This window comes from Pleurodeles waltl, chromosome 12, assembly GCF_031143425.1.
Source record: "Pleurodeles waltl isolate 20211129_DDA chromosome 12, aPleWal1.hap1.20221129, whole genome shotgun sequence".
Lineage (NCBI taxonomy): Eukaryota > Metazoa > Chordata > Amphibia > Caudata > Salamandridae > Pleurodeles > Pleurodeles waltl.
The window spans coordinates 136,424,610-136,444,700 of record NC_090451.1 but is presented as its reverse complement, the minus strand read 5'-3'; the positions used below and the strand labels follow the sequence as shown (position 1 = coordinate 136,444,700).

Below are 20,091 nucleotides of genomic sequence, written 5' to 3'. Positions count from 1 at the left end.
AGGCAACAGAACTGTCTTCAGGCTCTATGGAATTTGAAGGCTGCACCCCAGAACCTGTGCCCGTGAGTGGGCCTTTAATTTCCAGTCATTTTTGTTTTTGCTCAGCAATCCATGTCTTGTAGGATGAAACATCCCCATCTGAAAAAGGAATGAAAGTGGACAGTAATTGTATTGTGAGTCAAGAGGAATTGTGGCACAGATGTAATGTTTGGATGAGACAATGTTTCTTTGAAACCTTGTATTGATAGATAAGCAAAGGATTAAGCTCTCTGCCAACTCCTGCACATCTGTTTTTCTCCCACACCTGCGTCCGTTTCAGACACCTCCTTTAGCTGTTTCTGCAACATATGCAGTGGGGTAGCTTGGCCCATTGTACAGTCCTCCTTGCTGTCTTCCTGTGTGAAAATTTCAAAAGGGAGCAGCGCCTCCGTCAGGCATTTGACCAGGCCCCATTGGTCCATCTCAATGATCGTGCCTTTCATAGTTGCATCCCCTCCTTGCATGGCATTCATTGGTCGGTCTGTACTGCTCAAATAGACATTGTAACATGTAATAAGTAGAATTCTAATGTTTTGGCACCTCCTGTTTGAGGGCCTTAACTGGAATTCTATTACCATGCTGGATAATCTGAGTGCAGATTCTTCTGAATGTTGACAGTAACTTGCTAACTGCTGAGGAATTCCTGCACAATATCTTGTGTGCAAAAATGCAGAGTTCATATAGTACATGATTCTTGCTGGCAGTTAGAGCGTTTATTCATTGAACTAAATTAGGATTGGAAGTGTTGTTGGTATTCCAGTGAGAGTTCAACTGTCTTAGGTGCAAAAAAGCAAACCATTCTATGTAGTCACACACTAGAGGAAATTAGGTCCTGTATCTCTTGCTAGTGGTGAAGGCGTAGCCCCCTCTCCTGATGATCCGGATGAACATCCTCTCCCGAGAGGGGGTGGTGGATCCACAGTTGTGGAGACTAAGGTGGGTGCAGCTATTTCCTCTTGTAGCTGGCCCTCCCTTTCAGTGGCTGAGGCAGACATTGTTGCCCCACATGTTGTCGGACCACAGCAATAGGAAGGCAGTGCTGCAAAGGCCCTGCCCATGTGTAAAAACATCATGCAGCACCCCAATCAGGGAGCGCAAATTGAATTTTAGATTCTCTATATGTACTTTGTGCTCCCTCTGCAATTGCTTCATGTCCTGGAGCTCAGTAAGGACATGGCTTATGTCTTAAGACTTATGGAGGGATCTCAAGACTTGGTCGATGGTGCCATTGGTGACACAACCCAGTGCCCTCAGTTTGCTGGCTCACAGATTCCTTTCCATAACCCCTAACCCTAACCACAGTACCCTGTGCCCTTGACCCAGTGTGCCCCATCCCACTGGGACCTGGCAGAACCAGAGGTGGTAGTGGTGTTGCTGTATCAACAGCAGCCAGGACTGGGGGTTGGGAGGCACAAGATTGGGCTGATGTTCCTTTGGACACAGGAAGTAGAGGTATCTATAGGCTGAGGTTGGGTAACAGCTTGGGTGGGAGGTATAGATAGAGTGAGACTCACTGGAAATGTCTGCCCAGGCAGACCAAATGGACCAGACAGCTCCTCATCATCTAGACTTGCAGGAGTGGAGTCCTCACTGAGCATTAACAACACTTGTAAAATTGTAAGTTGAACACACCTAGCAAAATAAATGCAGTGGAGATGAACATGAATTTACAATATAAAACACATATATATGAAATATGTTATTAGTCGAAAAAACACTATAACTGTGTGAAATTAAATGGAGTTTGGAATCTGCTATCATAACTACAACAAAATACATTCAAGCAAGACAAAAACAACAAATAATACATTAGGAGAAACACATATTGACAACTAATTTATATATGGGTTTACATGTTTAATAAAGTTGCAAAACACCTTTGATACAGCTAAATTAATAGCAAAAATAGCATTTAGGTTTGGTGACACATTCAAAATTCTAACTTACAAGTTTTCACTCTACAAGGGATTCCTGACAAGCCTCCAGGATGGGATCTGATAAGTAAGACCTTATCCTCTAAGGGGAAAAAGTTGTAGGGGGGAAATACTCTTAAAAACATAATTTAGCAATTCCAAAGATGAACAATTGCAAATTCTTCCTTGTGCTTATTCCACAGTTAATGTGTTTCCCCTTTCATCTGTTTACTTAGTGCTGATTTACTACAGCATTAATAAGAGCACTGCGGGAGATGCTGATGACAAATGCCTAGCCTTCCTGTTTACCTCTCAGTGAGTAGTCTGTTAGAATAGCTCAACAGTGGTGCACTGTAAAACACACTGAGGATTGCTTGCTTTTCTTTAATCATGCTAATGGTGTATCACAATATAAAATATAAGGAAAAATGTGCCCTCCTAATGCTTGCGGAGCATATATATGACTGCTGAAAATGCAGTTGTAGCTTATTAAATTAGGCAGATTAAAACACAGAAATAAAGGCGAACAGGACAGCACAGCACCAGCTTGAAAGAGGCTTGAAAGTCTTCACAGAACCCCACAATCATGTGCAGTTTGGGCATATCGTCACTAATGAAAGACACAGAGTAATGAGCATATTAACATAAGGTTACACAGTAATTATAATGCTAAACATTCTAAATGATGAGTAAAATCTAGCTCTTCTTTGCGGAGGGTCCATGAGCTCAAAATGTTCCAATCTGGAAGGAAAGGTTTCCATTCCACTCCAAATTAAGGATGTGTGGAACTCTGCAGAATCTTGCAGAGTTTTTATTTAACTCTGCAGAATTACACAGAGTAAAACTCCATGAGTTCTGCCCACCCCTAATATATATATTATTATATTATAACATTGTTAAGCGTTCGGCATTTTCAGTGGCATTTGGAGAAACTCATAATGACAAAATGCCAGAACTGCCGTAGCCCTGAAATATTGAAATACTTGCTGATTTTACAGGACATGACTACATGGATTGGCATTAGTCACGAGACTGCTGCCTTCAGGTATGGCAATAATATGGGTATGAGACGGAGATGAACAGGCTTAACTAATTTGTTTCATGAAAAGACATTCGCATATCTCCACAACAACATTGAGTTTTCATGCTGAAAGCGCGCCGATTACAATGACAGTATGAATACACCAGAATCACTACTGCAACTGGGACTTTTAAACTATAAACAACACATGTTAAAATGGCAGCGCTCTGAGCAGAGTGATTTATGGATGAATTGAAGTCCTTTCTCACTGATGACTAATATCGAAACTAACAATGAAGGTAAACTATTTAAACAGCCAAATACGAGTGTCTTTTTATTTTGCTGGCATTTGAGAAAGGCATTTAGCTGAAACGCGTCATGCTGGGGAAATGAACTTTGCTGCAACCTGGAGAGTGCTCCTTTATGGCTTTGAAGGAAAGCCGGTTTTGTTGGTATGTTTTACGTGTATGCCACTTGCACGGAGGAGGCACCCATCGTTAAGTGTTCGGCATTTTCAGTGGCATTTGGAGAAAAACATATAAATATTTATATATATATATATATATATATATATATATATATATACACACACACACATACATATACATACATATACACACACACACTCCCGGACACACACACACACATATATATATTCACTGAAAAAAATAAAGGTTACAGGGACTTTATAGTTAGGTTCTGAATTTACTCATAAAAAAAACATAGAAATTCAGCAGTTATAGTTAGAGTTATTTCAAGTAACTAATTTGCATCATTAGGTAACTATAATTTGCGCCCTTGCCATGAACAGTTTTCTTATCAATAATGTTTTAACAAACATTGCAGTGATATTAAAGATGCCATACAAGATCTCAATTACACAATATGTGGAGTAATTAGCTGTGTATGGCGAAGGCACAAGTTGTAGTTACCTTCGGGTGGGAGCTATGGTTACTTGAAAGAACTATAAGTATAACTGCTGAATTTCTATGGTTTTGTACAAGTACATTCAGACCCTAACAATAACATCCCTGCAACCGTTGGTTGTTTCAGTGTATTTCTATGTTTTTTTCATGTAAAGTAATTTTAATTACTATGGGGGTCATTACAACCCTGGCGGACGGTGTTAAAGCTGTGGTAATACCGTAAACAGGCCGACGGAACAAAAATGGGAATTATGACCGTGGCGGAAACCGCCAACAAAGACAGCCACTTTAACACTCCGCCCGCCACGGCGGTACAGACAAGCAGCACGGCGGTCACCGCCAACAGACAGGCGGAAGACAATGTACCGCCCATAGTATCACAACCCGCCAATCCGCCACCTTTTCCGGGGCGGATTCACTGTGGATAAAAACACGGCGGAAACAGTTTCTGCAATGTGAAAACGCTCACCTGAACACATCCCACGAGGAAGGAGGACACCATGGACCCGGAATTACAAATCCAACCGGCCCTTGTATTCCTACTCATCCACGAAGACAAACGCCGGTGAAGAAAACGGTGAGTACTGCACCTACGACATAGGGGAGGGGGAGGCAAAAGTCAGGGGGACACACACGCAACACCCCCACCCTCGCATATTACAACACACACATCAATGCATGTAGAAACAACCCCCCGGAAGAATGCAAAGACAAAACGAAATCAGTTCAAACATTGTAATGAATCAATATACATGTCTCAAATATATACAGATATATTATAAAATCATTCAAAAGTATATACATTACGAGAAATAGTGCAGATATACACATATCAATGTCCGTGCACCACTAGTCCAAAAATGCATGGGCGAGGCCCACACAAGATACCTGTACACAAACGGAGAGAACACTGCCGGGGCATCAGAGAGAAATACAACAGGCACCTCAGGGTGAAGGGAAGGGGGGGCACCTCAGCCGGATGAGTGCAAAGCCAGATCCACAACGGGGCTCGAAGCCCATTGATGTATCCTGGGGAGTGCAAAGCCACAGTCTTTCAAGTCTCTCCAGTGGGTGGGTTGCCCACTGCCATATCCAGGGGAGTGCAAAGCCACAGTCTCTCAAGTCTCTACAGTGGGTGGGTTGCCCACTGGACCATCCTGGGGAGTGCAAAGCCACAGTCTCTCCAGTAGATAACAGCCTCCACTGGTTCTGGAGGGGGACTGGTGCCCAGAGTGCTTCATCCTGTGAAGGACAGAGAGTGGATGGATCTCTCCACTGGTTCTGGAGGGGGAATGGTGCCCAGACTGGATTAGTTGCACATGGGATAACGATGCTTGATGTGGCGCTCTTTTCCTTCTTCAGCGGTGCATGCCCTGTTCAGCAGTGCTTGCCCTGTTCAGCGGTGCTTTGCCATGGCGGTCCTGGACTGTTCAGCGGTGCTTTGCCATGGCGGTCTCTGGACTGTTCAGCGGTGCTTTGCCATGGCGGTCTCTGGACTGTTCAGCGGTGCTTTGCCATGGCGGTCTCTCGACTGTTCAGCGGTGCTTTGCCATGGCGGTCTCTCGACTGTTCAGCGGTGCTTTGCCATGGCGGTCTCTCGACTGTTCAGCGGTGCTTTGCCATGGCGGTCTCTCGACTGTTCAGCGGTGCTTTGCCATGGCGGTCTCTCGACTGTTCAGCGGTGCTTTGCCATGGCGGTCTCTCGACTGGGCATTGGTTTGTGGCATGACATTCTCTGGACTGGGCATTGGTGTGTGGCATGACGGTCCCTCATTGCCCAGCAGGGCTGTGGCTGCCGGGGCCCTCCTGGGCAATTACTCTGGCGGTGGTCTCCTGACCAGTGATGATACTTGGGCCCTCCTGGACACTGACTCTGGCGGTGGTCTCCTGACCAGTGATGATACTTGGGCCCTCCTGGACACTGACTCCGGCGGTGGTCTCCTGACCAGTGACGACGGTGCTGGCGGTGGCGTCCCGGCCGCCAGGAAGGATGCCGCCCTTCTCCGCCGTGATGCTCACACCAGGCTGTGAAGACTTCCTCTGTCCCTTCCCCACCTTTGGAGGAGTCACAGCTGACTCTGCAATCCCCCTGGGACCCCTGTGAGTTGTTTTGCCTCCAGGAGTCTTCACACGGTCCCGTTGGCCACTTTCCAACTTCAGAGCCTTTACAGGTGGTGGACTGGCAGTGCCTTGGCTTCGTGTCACACTGCCTGCCCTGGTGGCCGGTGCACTCCACACACCTTAAACACACACCACTGGTACTGGAGGCTTTTTGGCTGAGGTGCTACGACCGGACTGATGAATTGGAGGGGGGCTGGGGGCAAAAAGGTCAACTTTGCAGAGGGACAGTTTCTGACGAACACTGGGATGGGTAGCTGGAGGGGGTCTGGGAGTGGAGGAAGAGAAGGTGGTTGTAGGAGGTGTCACTTTAGGTGATTTGGGTGCAGGTGCAGGTACTGGAGGCTGTCGTGAGGTGCATGGATGTTGGGTGTGTGGGTGCCCGCGTTTGTGTACTTTGGGAGGGGGCATCACAGACACACTAGGAGAGGACACAGGGGACGTGTAAATGGGAGTGGAGGTGGTGATTGCAGGTGAGCGGGGTGTGGTGCTGGGTGTTCTGGTGCGAGTCCTGGTGCCTGTAGATGTAGTGCATGCAGGTGAGAGTGTAGACGACACTGGGAGGGAGGAGGGAGAAGGAGGAGGGGGACACAGTGGAGGCAGTGGATGTTGCTGTGTCCGTATGTGTGTGATGCTTGTGTGAGTGCCTGTGGGATGTGTGGTGCCTATGTTTGCCTGAGCTACTTTTGTGTGTTGAGGTGTGTGCATGCTGGTCTGATGGTGTGCTTGGGATGGGCTGGGGTACAGGGGATTAGGTCTGGGTGGAGGAGGTTGGAGGGGGGAGGCTAGACACAGGGACAATGGCTGCCATCAGTTCTGAGGCTAGAGATTGCAGGGTTCGCTGAAGGACAGCCTGACCAGAATGAATGCTCTCCAGGAATGCATTACCGTGTTGCAACTCCCTTTCTACACCCTGGATGGCATTCACAATGGTAGACTGCCCAACAGTGAGTGACCTGAGGAGGTCAATGGCCTCCTCACTGAGGGCAGCAGGGGTGACTGGGGCAGGGCCTGAGGTGCCTGGGGCGAAGGTGATGCCCACCCTCCTGGGTGAGCGGGCACAGGGCGAACGCTGAGGGGCTGCTGGGAGGGCAGTGCTGGTAGGGGAGGTGGCGGCTGTACCTGTAGAAGTGGGGCACACGGATGGTGCCGCCACCACAAGGGAGCTCCCATCGGCGGATGAGTCTGTGTCGCTGGTTGGTGAGCCAGTGGCCAACGTGAAGCTCCCCTCGCCCTCCGTCCCACTGGTGCATTCTGAGTCCGTGGTGTGGCCCTCCATGGCCGTGTGGAATGCAGCTCCCTCGTGCTCCGGTGCCACTGTACCTCCGCCTGATGATGCTGATGCACAAAAGAACAGGGAGAGCACAAAAAGGGGGGTGGGGGGGAGGAGACCGAAGAAAGACAGGTTGAGTGCATGGCATACCACTACCGTTGGCAGACAATACAGACACAGCAGCCCCTGCACTACGCCATGCTCCTGGCCTCTACAGATGCAATTTCTGGGATCTGGCCTACATGGCTATGGTGGACATCTGCACACATGGATGCCACAGGGGCATGTATACCTGTACTTGGCACTCTACTGCGGTAGGGGAGAGTGCCACATGGCCTGCATTTCAGAGGGGCCTAGCCTACGTATTTCTGCCTGGCCTAGGTACACCCACAGCCCTCCTCCCTCAGCCAGCCCCTCCACTGCGTGCCAAGTACCCAGAATGAGGTTGTACTCACCCCCTTGTGTCTGCTGTGATGCCCTCAAGCGCCCATCCAACTTCGGGTAGGCCACCGCCAGGATCCGGAACATCAGGGGGGTCATTGTGTGACCGGCACCCCTCCCACGTTGGGAGGCCATCCCCAGCTGAGCCTCCGCCACCTTCTTGCTCCAGCGGCGAATGTCCTCCCATCTTTTCTGGCAGTGGGTGCCCAGTCTCTGGTGGACTCCCAGGGTCCGGACGCCCTTGGCGATGGCACGCCAAATGTCCTTCTTCTGGTGGGCGCTGACCTACATGACTTGCACAAGGGAAGAAGAGAAGTCATTACCAACTGCGCGTTGATGTGAGTGTCCCCCCTCCCTACCCTAGCCATGTGGCACATTCATTCAAATGCATTAATGTTCCCTGAATTCTGCCCCCTTCCCTCTTACAACCAGCCCTCTCCACCCAGGCCTAGCCCATACAACGTGCTACCTGTGTACTAACCCGTTGGTCTGGAGGACCGTAGAGTAGCGTGTACTGGGGGAGGACCCCGTCTACTAGTTTCTCCAAATCCTGAGCAGTGAAGGCAGGGGCCCTTTCCCCAGACGCAGCAGCCATCGTCGCTTCCAGACCGAGGTCACAGCAGCACTTGCAGTGTAGGTCCTCTCCTGTCGAAGATCAGGTATCTAGTGATTGAACAGATAGAAAATGGCGGTGACGTCCGCGGCGGTGTGTATCATCACCGGCGGCGCACTTGTTCATTGGCTCCTGGGACCCATAGGGTCCAATGTTAACCAATGCAGCATTGCGCCGCGGTCTGCGATGGTGTGCAACGGCAACGCAGTTACCCCACAATCCCATTGTCCCAGTTTAAAGGTCAGGCAGCCACCATTTCAGGGGCCCACATGGCTTCATTTACTTCTGCGTCCCACATAGCTAGGCCTAGACTCAACACACATACAGGAAGGGTTTTGTGTTTGGTGTCGTGTTCTGTGTAACTGTGGGTACATACCTGGAAAAAAGTTGACTCTGTGGTCGCTGTTGTCCTTCCTAGGCACCGTTATTTGGGACAATTGAGAAGATGGCGGAATCCTCCGGTGTACTGACCGCTGGTGGACCTGTTGACACTGGAGGAGCGACATTTAATCGTCACCTACAGGTTTGACCGTGCCACTATCCATGAACTATGCACCCAGTTGGAGCCAGACCTGATGTCAGCAATCCACCATCCCACTGGAATCCCCCCTGACGTGCAGGTGCTGTCAGTGCTCCATTTCCTTGCAAGTGGCTCTTTTCAGACAACAGTGGCCATGGCATCAGGGATGTCCCAGCCTATGTTTTCCAACGTGCTGTCCAGAGTGTTGTCTGCCCTGCTGAAACACGTAAGGAGATACATCATTTTCCCTGAGGTGGGAGACTTGGCTGCAGTGAAAGGTGACTTCTATGCCCTTGGACATATCCCCAACATCATAGGTGCTATTGATGGGACCCATGTAGCTCTGGTCCCGCCCACAGGAGTGAACAGATGTACAGGAACCGGAAGAGTTATCATTCCATGAATGTACAGAAGGTATGTTTGGCAGACCTGTACATCTCTCAGGTAAATGCTATGTTTCCTGGCTCAGTGCATGACGCCTACATCCTGCGGAATAGCAGCATCCCTGATATGATGGGTCAACTCCAGAGGCACCGTGTGTGGCTATTAGGAGACTCTGGTTACCCCAACCTGACCTGGCTATTGACCCAAAAAGGAATCCCAGGACCAGCAGAGGAACGGTACAATGAGGCCCATGGGTGGAGTATGAGGGTGATCAAACGCACCTTCGGCCTCCTGAAGGCCAGGTTCAGGTGCCTCCATATGACAGGTGGTTCCCTATTCTACTCACCTTAGAAGGTGTGCCAGATCATCATCGCCTGCTCGATGCTTCACAATCTTGCATTGCGACGCCAGGTGCCTTTTCTGCAGGAGGATGGTCCAGATGACTGTTGTGGCAGCTGTGGAGCCTGTGGACAGTGATGAGGAGGTAGCTGAGGAAGAAGAGAACGACAACAGGGAGTCAGTCATACAGCAATATTTCCAGTGACACACAGGTGAGAGCATTTTAATTTTTACCATTACATTCACTCTCACACGTCTTCCTCTATCCTGTGTGTAATTTCATAGGATTATTTGGTAACTGAGTTGTTCCTTTCCATTACGGTTTCACAGCTGTGCTAACCAACGTGTGTCATCTGCATGCATCCTTCAAGGACTTGCGATGTGTGACATAGGTATGTTGCCTTTACAACTAGAAACACATTTTGACACGGTCATTGATAATCCATTTTACCAAATCATAGACCTATTCCAGATTGTTTTGTGGTTCAAGGGTGTTTATTTACGTGCTCAAAAATGGAGTGGGGTTGTAAAATGGTGATGGGTGATGGTGGAGGAATGTCCATGGCAGAGTCCAGTCTATTAGTCTCACAGGTGCACTGCCCATATGGGCATAGGAAGTGGAGCTGGGGCAGTTTAAGTATGGACAGGGTAACAAAGTGGGACAGTGGGAGGACAATCAGGGTGGTCTCATTTCCTGGCGGGGGTCTTGCCATCTTGCTCTGTCCTGTTCCTGGATCTCAGGGACCGCTTGCGTGGTGGTTGTCCGTCTGCAGGGGGTGGGGTGCTGGTGTGGTGGTCCGGTGGCGGGGCGTCCTGTCCACTAGCGCCGGCGGAGGTGGTGGGCAGTTCATCATCCATGCTAGTGTCAGGGGCCCCTTGGAGTGCCACGGTGTCCCTCAAGGTCTGCTGTATGTCCTTCAGAACCCCTACGATGGTGCCCAAGGCGGAGCTGATGGTCCTGAGCTCCTCCCTGAACCCCAAATACTGGTCCTCCTGCAGGCGCTGGGTCTCCTGAAACTTGATCAGGACGGTCACCATCGTCTCCTGGGAGTGGTGGTATGATCCCATGATGGAGGAGAGGGCCTCGTGCAGAGTGGGTTCCCTTGGCCTGTCGGCCCCCTGTCACACAGCAGCCCTCCCAGTTCCCCTGTGTTCCTGTGTCTCTGTCTCCTGGACCGTGTGCCCACTACCACTGCCCCCAGGTCCCTGTTGTTGGGGTGGTGGGTTAACCTGGGTTCCCTGTAGTGGTGGACACACAGCTGATTGACCTGTACTGGGTACAGAGGTTTGGGCCCGCTGGGTGGGTGCTGTGCTGGTGTTACCAGAGGGTGGAAGGTCAGTGTTGGGCTGTGCCTGTGCAAGGGGAACCGACTGTCCCGAGGCCCACGATGGTCCGGGCTGGTCATCAGGATCCAGTAGGGCAGAGCTGCTATCGTCACTGTGGGCCTCTTCTGTGGGTGGAGTGGAGTTGTCTGGACCCTCCAGTGTGGTGACGGTCCTTTGTGATCCTGCAGGGACATAAGAGCATGATTATTGCGTGTGTGTGTGTCATGGTGTGCAATGGGTGGGTGTGCGTGTACCCCAGTGCAAGCATTCCTGTGTAGGGGCTTGTGTGATGATGCTTAGGGGTTGTTATGGGTATGTGCAGTAAGCATGCTTTAGTGATGGGTGTCCATGCTTAGTTGTGCCATGCAGGGCTTGGTGTTGGGATGTGTGGTTTGTGTTCTTAGTACATTAGTGAGGAGTTTGGGTGATAGGGGAGGGGGTGAGCGTGGTTTGTGTGATAGCATGCAGGTAGGGTGGGGGATATGATAGTTAAGATTTGACTTACCAGTCTCCATTCCTCCACCAACACCTCCGAGGCCCTCAGGATGCATGATGGTCAAGACTTGCTCGTTCCCATGTTAGTTGTGGGGGAGGAGGTGGGGGTCCGCCACCAGTCCGCTGAACCGCGATGTTGTGCCTGGAGACCGCTGAACGCACCTTCCCCCATAGGTCGTTCCACCTCTTCCTGATGTCCTCCCGATTTCTTGGATGCTGTCCCACAGCGTTGACCCTGTCCACGATTCTGCGCCATAGCTCCATCTTCCAGGCTATGGATGTGTGCTGCACCTGTGAGCCAAGTAGCTGTGGCTCTACCCGTAGGATTTCCTCCACCATGACCCGGAGCTCCTCCTCGGAAAAGCGGGGGTGTCTTTGGCATGACATGGGGTGGTGAGTGTGATGTGTGGGGCGGTGTCAGTGTTGAAGTGTGTGGTGATGTGTAGTGGTGTGTGGTGTTTTGTGCGTGGATGTTGTGTGGGTGATGGTGTTGTGTGCCTCTTTGTGGTGGGATTGTCTATTCTGTGGTGTCTCTCTGGCCTTCGTGACTAATTTTTGGTCATAGGTGTTTGTGGGTGATGTGGGTGTGTGTTTTATATTGTGTTGGGTGTGTGGGAGTGGTGTTTGTATGTGTATCATGTGTGTGTTTTTTTAATTGTCCAATGTGGCGATGTTTTGGAGATGTGTGTGTATTTTGAGCACGGCGGTGTGTACCGCCAATGGAATACCGCAGTTGAAAGACCGCCGCGTGGATTCGTGGGTCGTAATAGCATGGGCGTGTTTCTGTTGGCGTGGAGGTGGAGGTTTGGTTTTCGCCAGTTTAACACTGACCTTTGGTGTGGCGGACTTGTGTGGGTGTCTGTATTTCGGCGGATTCCGAGATGTGTGTCATAATAGCTGTGGTGGAATTCCGCGGCGGTGTATTGGCAGTCTTCTGCACGGCGGTAAGCGACTTTTACCGCCAATGGTGTAATGACCCCCTATATGTTATTCCAACCGCTGCAATGCATGGCCTAACCACCCAACCCCATGCCAAACATGGCCTTTGGACATGTGCAGGTTTGCTACTGGGCCCATCTTTGTCAGTGGATGTATGAGTGGGTGCATGAGTGTCTGAGAGGATCTGAAAGAGGGTGTGTGAATCTATGAGTGGGTCTGAATGGCTATGTGAGTGGGCACCTGAGCCTCTGAGTGCATGCACGAGTGAATGAATTAGTGTATGAATGAGTCTGGATTTTCTTTCACATTTTTCCATAATCACAAATATTCTGAGAATAATTCACAGAGTTTCATTTGCCCCTAACACACACCTATATCACACCCTTGGTGTCAGGATACCTTCACCCTGACCCTTTATGACACTTTCAATTTAAATTTTCACCCCCGTGGACGTATCCCATGAAATAAAATGGTGATCGCAACTTTCTAGTCAGGTTGCGGTCAGCCAATTGCAACACTTCTTTTCATACACATTCACAAGAATTCCCTAATTTCACAAAATATTCATGGCCAGAGATATATCAATTTATTTGGCCTTAAATATCTCCTAATCCCTTGAACGGATTTACACCAAAAAATAAGCACAATCTGTGTTCCGGCAGCTAGCTTTCTGCCAAACTTGGTATAATTCCACCTAGTGGTTCGAGCTGTGGACGTGTTGACCGGTCCTATGGGAATTAACATGGGAAACGCAACGGTTTTTGAGTCCCCTTTTTCTTGGCCTCCGCTTGATGGATCATCCCTAAACTTACTGTGCTCAACAAAAATCACCGGCCTACTTTTGTTTTTAAAAACAATTGCTTGAAGATTCGTAAAATGTGTCAAGATATAGGCAAGTTGAAAAAGGCTTTTTCTTTGGAAATATGGTCCAAACTATAACTACCTACTGGTGACTGCCAGTTAGGTTTAATATATATATTACACACACATACACAATAAAAACAACAAAGGTTAAAGCTTGGTTATAGTTAGAAAAACATATTTTTCCTATACAGACTTTACAAATTCTAAAGTTATAGTTACAACTTTTATTTACAATTTATCCACTATCTTAAAAATATTAGTAGCAGACCTCATTACACAAGCTTTTCAACTCACAAATCAGACATTACTAATTATTGCTCACTACTCTAGGGTACAGTAGAGTGTTTTGGAATGTCAGACTAGAGCCTTTTAAAGTGTAGTAGGGTGAAGTAGTGTCAGAGTGAAGTATCAAGTGGCATGTCAAAGTGCAGTGGAGGAGAGTGTCACACAGAGGAGTGCTGTGCTATAATGGTGTGCCATATCATAGGTTTGGTGTCCGGTCTGAGTGTCATACAATGTAGAACAGCATCGTAGAATGGATGCCAATAGAGTGGAGTAGAGTGTTGTAGAGTAGAGTTGCATGTAGTGAAATAGAGTGTCAGACAGTGGAGCGGCAGAGAGGGGAGTGTAGTCCAATGGCATCAAGTGAAGCAGGGTGGAGTATAGTAGATTGGAGTACACTGGAGTGGATAGGGTCGAGTGGAGTAAAGTGTCAAAGTGGAGTGGCATGTTGTAGAGTAAAGTGGCATGGAATGCAGCAGAGTGAAGTCGCATACAGTTGAGTAAAGTGTCATAAATTGAAGTACCGTGTTGAACAGGGTACTGTAGTGGGGTGTCGTACAGCACTGGAAAGTGATGTAGACTACAGTGGAACAGAGTGAAGTCTATTTTTTTGTAGAGTGGAGTGGTGTACAGTACAGTGTTGTAGAACAGATTGGCATACAGTGTAGAAACAATGGCATACTGGTTTAGAGTGGTGTAAAGTGTGGTATCATGGCATACAAAGAGTTGCATAGAGTGTTAATTGTCTAGAGTATCAGAGTGCAGTAGAATGTTGTGAAGTGGCATACAGTATAGTACAGTCTTGTACAGTGGAGAAAAGTGTTATACACAAGTGTTGGAGAGTGGCATACAGTATAGTAGGGTGGAGTTGCATAGGGTAGGATCAGTGTGTGAAACAATGGAGCTACTTAGAGTAGATTATTGTATAGTAGTGTAGACTGAGGTAAAGTCTTGTACAGTGGAGTAGAGTCTAGCGGAGCGGTGTAACAGCATGGCCTAAAGTAAAATAGAGTGTACTACTAGATAGGCATGGAGCAACGCGTACAGGCATAGTGTAGAGTCAATGAAACTGTTATAAATTGGAGTGGGGTCTCATGCAGGAGGAGTGGAGTGGTGTGTCACATAGAAAAGTGTCATAGTGGCACAGAATGTTGTACATTAGAATGTACTGGCTTAGAGTGGAGTATAGCTTTGGACAGTGGAGTTTACAGGAATGGAGTAGAGTAGAATGTTGTAGAGTGCCTTGAAGTGGGGTAGACTTTTATAGAGTGGAATTATATAGATTTCAGGAGACGGCCATAGAATGGAGAAGCTTAAAGTGGAGTGACATACACTAGTTGTATGGAGTGGATAACTGTAAAGTGAAGTAACGTACAGTGGAATAGCTTGAAATACTGTTCAGTGGAAAGTGGAAGAGCTGAGTGGCAAAGGGTGGAAGAGCGTAGAGTGGGTTGTGTATAGTGTAGATATGTGGAGTAGAATAGGGTACAGTGGATTAGAGTACAGAGTGGGCTGGCATATATTGAAATGGTGTGGCGTAGGGTTGATGAAACTGTTTTAAAAAGGAGTGGCATCTCATTCAGTAGAGTGGAGTGCTGTCGTGCAGTGTTGGAAATGGTTGTGTAGTAGAGATTTTTACACTAGAGTCTACGAGCATAAAGTTGAGTGCCAATTTGGAGAACGGAGTGTACAGGGATAGGGTGGACTAGAGTCTAGAAGAGAGTGGCATAGAGTTCAGCAGAGTTTTGTAGAGTGGGCAAGAGTACACTGGAGTAGTTTGAGTGGAGTAGTGTACAGTGGAGTGGCATAAAGTAGAATAGCATAGAGTGAAATAGCAGAGTGGAGTAGTGCTGACTGGAGCGGCATACAATGGAGTGGCATACAGTGTATTAGCATATAGTGTGGAGTACAGTTAAGTATAATAGCACATAGCATAGAAGCGTAAAGTGAAGTGATGTACATTAAAGTGGGTTAGACTGGAGGGGTGTATTGTGGGGTAGGGTAGATAGTAATAGCATACTGTGGAATGGGATACAGTGGAGTGGGTAAGTTGGAATACCATTATTCAATCATTTATAAAGTGCAGCAATGTCACCCATGGGGTATGTGGGTGCTGGGGTATGAGGTCTCTGTTGAAAAGCCAGGACTTGAGCCTCTTCTGAAGTCTGTGAGAAAGAGTGCAGTTTGGAGGGGGAGGGGCAGGTTGTTCCAGGATTTAGAAGCAATGTAGGGGGAGCGTCTACTGCTGCGACTGCAACAGATTCAGGGTGTGGGCACGTGAGGGACAACGAGTAGGAAATGTGTCTGGTAGGCTGGTGGAACCTCAGACGGTGGTTGAGCTAGCCCAGTACTAGGTCGAATAAGGCTTTGTACAGTAGCAGGCAAATATTGAAGTTGTGTACAGTGTAATAATGTAGAATGGAATGGCGTACAGTGAAATAGCAGAGTGGAGGACAGAGGAGTGGCGTAGAGTAGAACAGCATAGAGTGGAATAGCGTAAAGTAGAATAACAGTAGAATAGCGTACAGTGGAGTGGTGTAGACTGGAGTAGTGTAGAGTGGGGTAGAATGAACTAGCATACAGTGGAGTGGTATAGAGTGTAGTAGTATAGAATGGAGTGGCATCTAATAGACTAAGACTGGAGTCAATTAGTGGTGGAATGGTGTACACTGGAGTGGCATAGTGGAGTGGCATACAGTGGAACAGTGTAGAGTGAAGTGAGCTATAAAAGTGGCATAGACTGGGATACCATATAGTGGAGTAGCATAAAGTGCAGAGGTGTAGCCAGGAGTGGCGTTCACTGGAATGTGATAAAATGTAGTAGCATACAGATGAGCGGCATACAGTTAAGTGGTGTTCAATGGAATACCGTAGAATGGAGTGGGGTGGCATGCACTGGATTGGCGTGGAGTGGCTCAGCATATAGTAGAGTGGCATACAATGGAATAGCATTGAATGGAGTGCCATACAATAAAATTGGCTAGAGTGTAATAGCATTTCCTGGAGTAGCATATAGAGTAGTGCAATACAGTGGAGTAGCGTACACTAAAGAGGCGTAGAGTTTAGTTGCATATAGTGTAATAGTGTAGAGTGGACTTCCATAGAGTGGAATTATGTACAGTGTAATAGCGTAGAGTGGAGTGGCATAGAGTGTACTAGTTTATAGTGAAGTAGCATACAGTGGGGCTGCATATAATGGAGTGGGGTAGGCTGGAGAGGCATACAGTGGCATGGGGTAGAGTGCAATAGCATTCAGTTCAGTGCCGTACATGGGAGTAGGCTCTGAATGAATAGCGCAGAATGAAGTTCAATAGAGGGAAGTGCCATACACTGATAAGCTGGAGTGGCATAGAGTAGAATAGTGGCATACAGTGGAATAGCGTACAGTGAAATAACATATACTGGAATAGCATACAGTAGAGTGGTGTACACTGCAATGGAGTTTACTGAAGAGGCATAGAGTGGAATTGCATACAGTGTAATAGTGGAGAGTGGACTGCCATAGAATGGAGTTGTGTGCAGAGTAATAGTGGGGAGTGGTGTAGAGTGGAGTGTTGTACAGTAGAGTGGCATAGACTGTATTTTTTTTTTTAGTGGAGTAGCATATACTGGAGTCTAATGGAGTGGTGTATACTGGAATGGCATACAGTGGAATGGGATAGAATGTAATAGCATACAGAAGAGTGGTGTACAATGGAGTGGGGTTTAATCTAATAGCGTAGAATGAAGTGGCATAGAGCTGAGTGCCAGATACTGGAGTGGCATAGAGTGGAGTAGCATATAGTGGAGAGGCAGACCATGGAATAGCATGTAGTGAAGTGTTGTGAAGTGGCATACAGCAGAATAGAGTAGAATGGAGTGGCATACAGTAGAAAGACAGAGTGGATAGCGTATAGTGAAGCATCCAGTGGAGTGGCGTACAGTAGAGTGACAGACTGGAGTGGCATATAGCGGCGTTGCATACAGTGTAATAGTGTAGAGTGGAGTTTCGTACAGTGGACAGGTGTAAATTGTAGTGGCATAGAGTGGAACAGTGTAGCGTATAGTGGCTACAGTAGCCTGGCATATAGATAAATGTAAAACTTAGCAGCAATGTAGATTATGGTGTGCACAGTACTGCAAAACCAGTGGATTGTACTGCCTTGCGTTCCTTCAGATTTACTAATCAATGCAGTGCCATGAACGGGGGCCTTAAATTCATTTGAAAATCTGATTTAAGTATTGCATTGCCCATGTCACACCATGAGTGAAACAAGGGTACCATAATCCAATAATACGGATAGGCATTAGTTATATTTTGGGCCATGTTATTCTGTCATAGCTTTGCATTATAGCGTGGAACATGGCAACAACTAGCCAGAATATAATTAGATAACAGCTGTTTTTAGAGAATTAAAAGGCTGCCATATTGTGTTTACTACACTTTGGCTGTGTTCAATGTTAGAGCACTAGATATAGTTAGGTCGTAGGCCCCGTAACTTATTATCACTAAGTAGTAATAGGTAGGGAAATTATTTGTTTTTTGTATTTTTAAATACGTTTAACAAAAAGTACAGCAGTGGCAGACATCATTAAGTTTCAATGCCTTATAACATAAATCATACTTACCAACTTAACTGCAGTATGCAAAAAGCATCATCTCTGGATAGGGCCAGGTGTGCTCCACTACCAGGCAAGGTGGATCCTAGAAGGAGACTGGGACCTTGGACACATCCATTCTGCTGGACATGGTGTCTGTTCTGTGGGGTGTTTTGCAGGTTCAGGTGAAAGGAGATGGTGCCTTCCAAACCAGACATTGAATAGGTGACAAACATGGCACTGAATATAATAATGGTTACTGCAATGTGTCTATATTAATTTCCTTGTTGTATTTTTCAGTTGTTGGATGTTTGCAAACATTTTTCATAATATATTGTGTATGGAGCATACCATTTCCATAATCTACAATACAGTGCAGTGGGTATATAAAAAGAGGCTTTTGTCACGGTGCTTCCTTTTTTACTATGAGAAGTATCTTTGAAACTGTTGCTTTCAGCAGGTTTACATGCACAAGTTGCATGCAAAAATTCTCAACCTGTTGTAACTCTTAAAATCCTGCATGAAAAACTGACCTCCCATCACTTATGTTTTTTTAATTTACTCCTGCTTCTTTCTACCTTCCGTCTTTCTCATCTGTATACAAGTTACTCTAAAATCTCATGCCTATCTGTCTCAAAGTTCTTTGGAAACATTAACAATATTTATTCCAGCTAGAAATAGTGCCTCTCATAGCCCCATCTAATAATTGCATCAAACAAAATGAGCACCACACACAGCATGTAAAACTAACCCCAATAACCAATTGACTGACCGCTAACTAGGCTCTGGGTAGCATGCTACATACCGTAAAGCGTTTCAATGACTCAGCAGGGGTAGTAAAGCCTATACAAATACAATGTATTATTTATTATCCCTGCACTGTAATGTAGAATCCTGCTGAATGTCATGTACATCCATTTAGCTGTAGTCTATAGTCAATAGTCGATGGAAAAGACGTTGGTGGAAAAAAACACTTGGGGCCCCCTTATCTCTGCACTCCATTAAGGATTCACCACAAACATTTACATAAAATGCTACAGGTCTAGAAAGTTTTGTGGTGATTCATCAAATGGGTGGAAAGTGATTAGGGAGCTAGTATCTGAGGAATACTAACTATAACTACAGAGTGGCAATCAAATTTTACTAAACTTCTCTCTTTTTATCAATTGTATTTGTTATATATTTGATCATTAGCTTACATAATCATGTAAAGTTTACATAGGCGTTCTTGTTCATTCTTTGTGCTATATGTGCCACCACAATAAATGTAATGCAATTGTTATGAAAATTTAGATTAATATTTCTTTCCTAGTGGTCAATTCACATGTCCTCCAAATAGTAGTGTGCATGGCTGACAGCTATGTAAAGTTTTCATTTTGTTGCACAGGGGTGTGTAAGAAAAATTATTTTTGTTTGGTTTATTTAGCTAGTTTCATTTTGTGAGCCAGACAGCATGCTAAGAAAATCTATGTAGATTAAGATGTATTTTATTTGTTAGATTTTTTTTATATGTTTCTATTACCATCTGATCAAAATGGGTCTTTCAGTTCATGTAGTAAATCTGAAACTTTACACACGCAGTTTTTTAGTAGCATTGTGCTACAAGATATCACTAAGTGGAAAAACCTTATAACCTAAGAAATACATACTTTATTTACCTGCAGTACCAAGAAGAATCATCTGTGCTTTTTAATATCTAATGCTGCCAAATTTCAGCAAAATCTGACTGCTCGTATTTGACCTATATGAAATATAAAAGTACATGTAAAATGCTTTGGATTTCAAGCCCGTTTTGGGACCCCTCTTTACTTTGCACCTCCTTGACCAAACATCACAAAACTTTCAGTAGTCTGACAATGAATTGAGGGTGGCAGGTCTGCAAGGTTTTGCAGATATTCATCAAATGGGTGCAAAGTAATTAAGGGGCAAATAAAATCCCTCCTTTTGGTCAGTCTAATTATAACTATAGAGTAGCTACCTCAACACACACTTACATATACTGTGTGCGGGAGACCCCTGT

At 46.5% G+C, this 20,091-nt stretch overlaps 1 long non-coding RNA gene across 1 annotated transcript in view; it reads right to left on the bottom strand.

Moving 5' to 3' along the window:
- LOC138267567 (uncharacterized) overlaps nt 1-18,154 on the bottom strand; it is a 31,121-nt gene extending 12,967 nt beyond the window's left edge. Inside the window, exon 1 of the long non-coding RNA XR_011199823.1 lies at nt 18,102-18,154. This is a non-coding gene — a long non-coding RNA (uncharacterized lncRNA). The remainder of the gene's footprint in view (nt 1-18,101) is intronic.
- Nucleotides 18,155-20,091: the final 1,937 nt, after the last annotated feature.